The following is an 8,111-nucleotide window of genomic DNA, read 5'->3' as shown; positions in this document are numbered from 1 at the left end:
GCACACGAAAGAGCGCACTAATCTCCCTGAAGCTAAGTGCTGCCTCAGGAAGATTGGCTCCGAATTAATATTTGCAATAAAAATGACAGGAAAATTTCCCTGACATGTCCCCTCATGTCACACTGCCACATGAGTTGGGACACGACCATAACTTTAACTGAAACCTTTATTAAAGATTTAAATACCCTCATGAAACCTCATCCCATGGATGAGGTTTCATACTTTTTCTGAAGTCTGCCAGGGCTCCCAGCCTGCCCGCCAACATTAAGGTTAGACAGGCAGGTCCATTAATGATTTTAATTAGTGTCTCAATGGCCTCAATAGGCCGTTGACAGGTCGGCAGGCACGCAGCTGACTGGGCTGCGCCCCCACTGACCTGAAATAGAAATGACGCGGGGTGACGTCAGGAGTTCCACCCGATGTCATTCCATGTCATTTTATGTGTCGGCAAGTGGGCCCCACGCCCGCTCGCCGACCAGAAGATCCTGCCCTATAATTCCATTCATAATTGTGAGGGCTTTAATGAGTTCAGTTTTCAGCAGATGCACATCCTTAACAATGTGAATTTTCTCAGTCAGTCATGTTCAATAAGCTCCAGGGAATAACACCAGCTTAACTGTGCCGGAAACTAAAGACAGACAGGCAGATTGAAGAATTGTGAACTCCAGTCAGTTCACACATCAGTTCTTTAATACAATGCACATCTGCATTGCTGTTTACATTTTAAAAAGAGAAAGTCATAAGCAACACTTACAATTTAAAAGGTTTCAAACTGGATAATGTTACCCCATTAAAATTCTGTGGTATGTAATTCACCACCTGATTCCCCAGAGCCTGTCCGCCATCCACAAGGTACAATTGAGGAGTGTGATGGATCACTCTCCTGGGTGAATACAACTGTAACAATAATCAAGCAGCTCAACACCATCTAGGACAAAGTGACGTCAACATCCCGTGAAAAAATGAAAAAAAACAAAGCAGCAACCCATCCACCACCATAAACATTCAAACCCTCCATCATCAGCGCACAGTGGCTGTACTGTGTACATCTATATGATGCACGGCACCAACTCACCAAGACTTCATTGACACCACCATCCAAACCCTTGACATCTACCACCTAGAAGGACAAAGGCAGCAGGCGCATGGGAACACCACCACCTGCAAGCTCTCCTCAAAGTCATGCACCATCCTGAATTCATTTGATCAAAATCCTGGATTTCTCTACCAACATGCTACCAAGGATACACCTACAACATATGGACTATGAAAGTTCCAGAATGTAGATCACCTCCACCTTCTTCAGGGTAATTAGGGTTGGGAAATAAATGTTGGCCTTGCCATCGACACCCACATCCAATAAATGAAAACAAAAAGATTAGGTCATTGCTATTTAATTACAGCACCAAAGGACACCAGAGACAATGAATTGAAACTGGTATTTCTTACTGATGTTGTAGCTCTCAGCAGGAAGACACCAATTCTGTTCAGATCCCAAAGTAGCTCAGAGGAGTGCAATCGAAACTACAATATCTACCTGCAGAGGGCTGATGGGGAAGGGGAAGAGAGAAAAAGGACAAAATGTCCTCACCAGATTACCATTGTGCACCCCCAACAGGTGGTCAAAAAGAGCACAGGCAGTGGTCTGGAACACAATGCTGACCATACAGTGAGAATGTATAGCCCAGCAGGACCCAAACTGGGAGAAAACCCAGACTGTGTTTAAAGAGACAACAAACAATATGATCATATTGACACTTGGTAATTGAAACATGTGGTCCATGAGAGACAAACCATCACATTTTTAAACAATACTACTTTGAACCTTGGTGAACATGATTAGTTTACTCGAAACATGTTGTCCATACCACTCTACACACCTGTATATTGTACAAGTTTAGAATCAGCAGCAGCAGCGTCATCAGTACCAAAAAGTGAAAAGGGGCCGACATATGGCAAAGGGCAGAACAGGTTTTTTTGTGGCTTGTTCATCCATACTGGAAGGTCACTCTGCACTAGTCCATAATCAGTCTGTTTATCTCTTTTGCTTTGTAAATCTGCAACTAAAAGAATTAAATAAATTTATTATCAAGAAATCACTGGAACTTGATAGTTTTCATCTGAGAATCCTGCGGGACGATGACATCACAGAATGCCCCGGAAGGTAAAATTATACCAGAGAACTGGAGTCAGAGAAATGTGGCATTGCTGTAAAAGAAAAAGGAAACGGGGATAAGACAAGTAATTAAAGACCAGTCAGTCTTAGTTCAGCTATTAGTAAATTACTAACCCATAATCACGGAGAAACACAAGCTAATAGGGCGAGTAAACACTGATTAGAGGAAAGCAAATGAAGAGAGTGGACAGATGTGACAGTTGCAGAGGTAGGAAGGAGAAATGAGGAGGGAATGGGGAGGAGGAAAACAGACATTGGAGCACTGCGGATCTTGTCAGTGAGGGTGTGATGAGGGTTGTTTTCTGGCTTAGTCCTGGGGATTGTGAGTAGTTCAAGCTCTAGTTCTTTTTGTGTGTGTGAATGTGTACCGGGTGAGATTTTGCTCTGAAGTTTCTCCTAGTAGCGGGGAGGGGAACTGTAGAGAGTCCAAATTGTTTTTCAGTGGGTGGGGAGGAGACGGAACAAGTGGGGTGGTGGGAAGGGGAGGTGGGGGAGCCAGATGAGACAGGGGAAAAGGAGTGAGGGGTAAGAGGAAAGTTGAGGTGACATTCAGGAAACATGGGTTGCATTGTCTCAGAGTCAATTATCTTCTCGCTGGGTGTGGAGAGCAATACTGGTCCAGGGCCTGTTTCCATTTGGGTGTGCTATGTTCATCTCAGTATTATGGGGGGCAGGTTTTTCTCACAGTAATGGCGTTGGTGAGGTGGAATAGAATTACAGAGCATTGATTTTCATCTGTTTGGGCCTGGGGGAGAAAATAGAAGGCTTTAATGTGAAAACAAAAAATGCTGCAAATACTCAGCAGATCAGGCAGCATCTGTAGAGAGAAACAGAGTTAATGCTTCAGGTTGAGATGACCTTTTATCGGAACTGAAGAAAGAAAGAAATGTAAGAGCCGTTAAGCCAGTAGAAGTGGGGATGGGGCTCGGGTTGCCAACTGTCCAGAAATGGTTGGGAGTCTCCTGGAATTGGCATCAATCAACCAATGGACAAAAAAAGCCTTCCAGAAGATCTTAAAACAATATTTGATTGATGCCATTCAGTGAGTTGGGCCAGTTTGATCCACAAGCATCATCACTCCCCGCCTCCAAAACCAGAAAGAAAGAAATAAGGGCCCTGTGGCACTGACTGCCACTATCTCCCATGCTAGATTGGTGACTTTCCTTGCTGGTCTTCGCCCAGAGCAGGGGTAGACGACATCGCAGCGGGCCTCCACTGCATCCTGTAGGCGATTGAGGGAGGCGTCGCTAAACCTGGAGGCAGCATGTTTCCTCCCTTTGGCAGCCATCAGTTCCCAGCAGCTTCCTATCCCTGTAAGAGTGTTAGCTCTGTGCACGGGTGGCCTTTAAATATGGCGCCCGGTTTACCGAAGGTCTGCGGTGACGGTGAGTGGGCGAATGAGAATGCCAGCGACCCGGCACTTTTTCCAGGAATAATTATTAATGAGGTGGGATGCGTCAGGAACGGAACGATACAGCATGAAAAGCCGCCATTGTGGCTGGCGGGTAAAACGTCCCTTTTGCCACTCGCTACTGCACTTGGAGCAAATCTGCTACCATTCCACCCAGGCACTTGCATGAAGATAAACAGCTTAGATAAGACCAGATTGCAGCCAGTGCCAGTGAAACCATGTCCCAGCATGAATCAACACCTTGAAGGGGCCAGAAGAGAAAAGTAAAAGTACTATAACTCAGGTAGAAATAACATTTTAAAATATTACCAAAAAATTTTCATAAGAACAATAGAGATAGGAGCAGGAATAAACTGTACAGCCCCTCAATAGGGTGCTCCGCCATCCAATACAATCATGTCTGATCTTTGGTTTCAAATCCATTTTCCTACCCACTCCCCATATCCTTTAATTCCCTGAGACACCAAAAACCTGTCTATCTCAGCCTTAAAAATATTAAATGTTGCAGCATCCATAAACATTACCTCAAAAAATGAAAATAATTTTCAAAGATCATCAACCTGAAACGTTAACTTTTAGTTCTCCACAGTTGCTTTCAGACCTGCTGAGTGCTGCATTTTCAGCGTTTTCTGTTTTTATTTCAGAGACTATTGCTTATAGAGATAACCTATGTCTGAGCTGATTCAGGCATCCCTTTGAGTTGACCTCTCCAATCAGGGTGTGCCCCGTGGGAGGCCTGTAAAGGTATTCCAGCGGATCTCCAGGCTCCTCGAATTTCTAAGATAAAAGCAAAATACCGCGGATGCTGGAAATCTGAAACAAAAACAAAAATTGCTGGAAAAACTCAGCAGGTTTGGCAGCATCTGCGGAGAGAAAGACAGAGTTAACGTTTCGAGTCCATTTTTGTTCCTTGAATTTCTGTCTGCTGTCAGATTTGTTGACTTACTGGCAAATTCTATAGAAACCGACAACTGTACACTAACGTTTTCACAGTAATTTCACCATTCTTTGAATAGCTAATACTAGCTCTCAAACTAAGGCAAGGGACATTTCAAAACTTGCAGAAGATCCCAGCGATCTGTTCACATTGGCAGGAAATATTTAAACACTGCTGCGTCATTAAAGTATAAAGACACACTCCCAGACTCTCTGACTATGAACTGCACTGCCTACCAGGAAGTTGAGGTTCATTTTAAAACCGTCAGATATGAAAAGTTCAGGCTTTGTCTTAATAGTGATTGATTGCAAGAAGGAAAAACCCAGTTCAAATCTCAGTTAAAACCAGTAATGGTGGCACCAGTAGCACTGGAGTTCCGTGTTAAGGTATGCAAGACCAATTCAGAGAAGTTTTACTGGCATCCTTTGTTTCCAAGCTTTACTTTCTCTTGTTTCCTTCTGGGTATTTACTCACTGATTTCAAGTCTGTCTTAAATAACAGACATTGTTTAAAATCTATTCAATAAATATTCAGATGAATTGTCTCGTCATCCATCGGTTGACTTTTTGGTGGGTGGTCTTTGGGGGAAACAAGTGCCCTTCATCAGATAAGTTATTCGCAGTAAAATGTAATCAAATTCTTACTTGTTCAACTAGGGCAAAGGCCAGGAAGTTTGAACAGCACATCCTCCTGGCCATGTTGAATTATCTGTAATTGACAATTATCTCCCTTTAATCCTGATCCAGATTGGTTCAAATTCTAATATTATCTGAAATAAACAGAACCTTTGATCTGACCAGGGGAGGCGGTGGCGTGGTGGTATTATCACTGGACTAGCAATCCAGAGGCCTAGGGTAATGTTCTGGGGACCCAGGATTGAAACCCAGCACTGAAGACGGTGGAATTTGAATTCAATAAATATATGGAATTAGAAGTCTAATGATGGCCATGAAACAATTGTCGTAAAAATCCATCTGGTTCAATAAACCCCTTTAGGGAAGGAGATCTGCTATCCTTACCTGGTCTGGCCTACATGTGACTCCAGACCCACAGCAATGCGGTTGACTCTTAAGTGCCCTCTGAAATGGCCTAGTAAGCCATTCAGTTTCATCAAACCACTAAGTCAGTGAGGAATGAAACCGGAAGGACCGGACGGACCACTCAGCATCGGCCTAGGAACCGGAAACGACAACAGCAAACCCAGCCCTATCAACCATGCAAAGTCCTCCTTACTAACATCTGGGGGCTTGTGCCAAAATTGGGAGAGTTTTTCTCACAGACTGGGTCAAGCAACATCTGACATTGTCATACTCATGGAATCATACCTTAAAGATAATGTCTCAGACACCACTGTCAGGACATACCTGGCAGAGGCGGCAGCACAGTGGTATACAGTCAGGAGGGAGTTGTCCTGGCAGTCCTTAACATTGACTCTGGACCCCATGAATTCTCATGACACCAAGTCAAACATGGGCAATGAAACCTCCTGCTGATTACCAGGTACTGCCCTCCCTCAGCTGATGAATCAGTGCTCCTCCACGTTGAACACCACTTGGAGGAAGCACTGAGAATAGTAAGGGCACAGAATGTACTCTGGGCGGGGAACTTCAATGTCCATCACCAAGAGTGGCTCAGTAGCACCACTGACCAAACTGGCCAAGTCCTAAAGCACATAACTGCTCGACTGGGTCTGCGGCAGGTGGTATGAGGGAAAACATACTTGAACTCATCCTCATCAACCTACTTGTTGCAGATGCATCTGTCCATGGCAGTATCGGTAGGATTGACCACTGCACAGTCCTCAACAGAGTCATGTCTTCTTATTGAGCATATCCTCTATCTTGTTGTTTGGCACAAGCATGTGCCGCATGGGTTGGATTTCAAACTGATCCAGCAACTGAAGACTGGAGCCACCGGAGACACTGTGGGCCATCGGTAGCAGCAGAATTGCACACAAGCACAATCGGTAACCTCTTCGCCCGGCATATCCCTCAATCTATCATTCCCACCAAGCCAGGGAATCAACCCTGGTTCACTGAAGAGTGCAGGAGGGCATGCCAGGAACAGCACCAGGCATACCTAAAAACCTGGTGAAGCTGCAACACAGGGCTACACGCATGCCAAACAGCATTATCAGCAAGCAACAGACAGGGCTAAGCGAGACCACAACCAACAGATCAGATCTAAGCTCTGCAGTCCTGCCACATCCAGTTGTGAATGGTGGTGGACAATTAAACAACTCACTGGAGGAGGAGGCTCCACAAATGTCCCCATCCTCAATGACACAACATTTGCCACAGGGGCATCATCGAATGGACTAGGAGCAATATTCTTTCAAATTCAGAGAGGTGATAAACACAGACCAGTGTACCACGCATCTCAGTCATTGACTGAAACGGAACAAAGTTATGCTGTAATTGAAAGAAGCTTGTAAGAAGTTTGCCAACTGTATCTTAGGCTGAAAGTTTACCATTGAGACAGACCACAAACTATTGGTTACGTTACTAAATGCTAAAGAATTAGCAAGGATGCCACCAAGCATTCAGAGATTTCATTGGAGGTTGATGAGTTTCAATGCTGCCACCGAGTATGTCCAAGAAAAATGACAAACTGCACCAGACGCATTGTCATGCATTCCTGTTGAAAAGCCTGAATAAGAAGGCATAAACTTTGTCGAAGATGTGGAGCCCTTTACCTCAATGACCACAAAATTTCTGCTAGCGACAACACAGAGGTTAAACGAAATTCAGGAGCACTGCATAAAAGGATGGCCAGAATATGTTCCAAATAATCTCATCCTGAAGTAATACTCCAAACAACAAAGACATCTCAACGTCATGGATCTCTCGCTGGTTTATGATGAGATGGGTCCTCAGACTCGCGATCCTTCTGACAATACACCAGGGGCACCTCAGCATTACAAAGCGTCATGCCAGAGTGTGAAATTCTATTTGGCGGCCAGGGATCTCAAAATCATTAGAAGAAATTATTTCTAACTGCATCACCTGTGTGATCCATCGCCAGGAGTAAAGAGAACCATTAATGCTATCCTCGCTTCGTCCAGACCGTGAGAACGTCTCGGGATAGATCATTTTGCACTCAAGGGGACGACACTCCTCCTAGTTGTTTTCTGTTATTCCAGGTGGATCAAGGTTAAGCATCTGCACATGGTCCCACCTTGGAAGCTGTCATTACATTATTAAAAACATTTTTTGTCGTGCATGGCATTCCAGACCTAGTCATTTTAGATAATGGTCCACCAATGAATGTTTTAAACAGTTCACAGAAGCCTATGTGGATTTGTCCATGTGATTAGCACACCCAGATACCCACAAGCTAATAGAGAGGCCAAAAGAGGAGGAAGGACAGCATAGCCTTTGTTGAAGAAAACTGACGATAACATCTTGGTGCTGCTGAGCTACCGTTCCACAGTGTTCCAGAATGGCCTGGCTCCATCTGAGATTCTAATCAGAAGGTGACTGCAGACTCAACTTCCTGCTCTTCTACACATGCTTATGCCATTCCTCATAGTATCATATATAGAGAGAGTAAGGGAGAAGGAGGATGAGTATCATGCAAATGAAACC

The sequence above is a fragment of the Cetorhinus maximus genome, chromosome 16, assembly GCF_964194155.1.
Source record: "Cetorhinus maximus chromosome 16, sCetMax3.hap1.1, whole genome shotgun sequence".
NCBI lineage: Eukaryota > Metazoa > Chordata > Chondrichthyes > Lamniformes > Cetorhinidae > Cetorhinus > Cetorhinus maximus.
The sequence above is the reverse complement of the archived record's forward strand: the minus strand, read 5'-3'. Positions refer to the sequence as shown.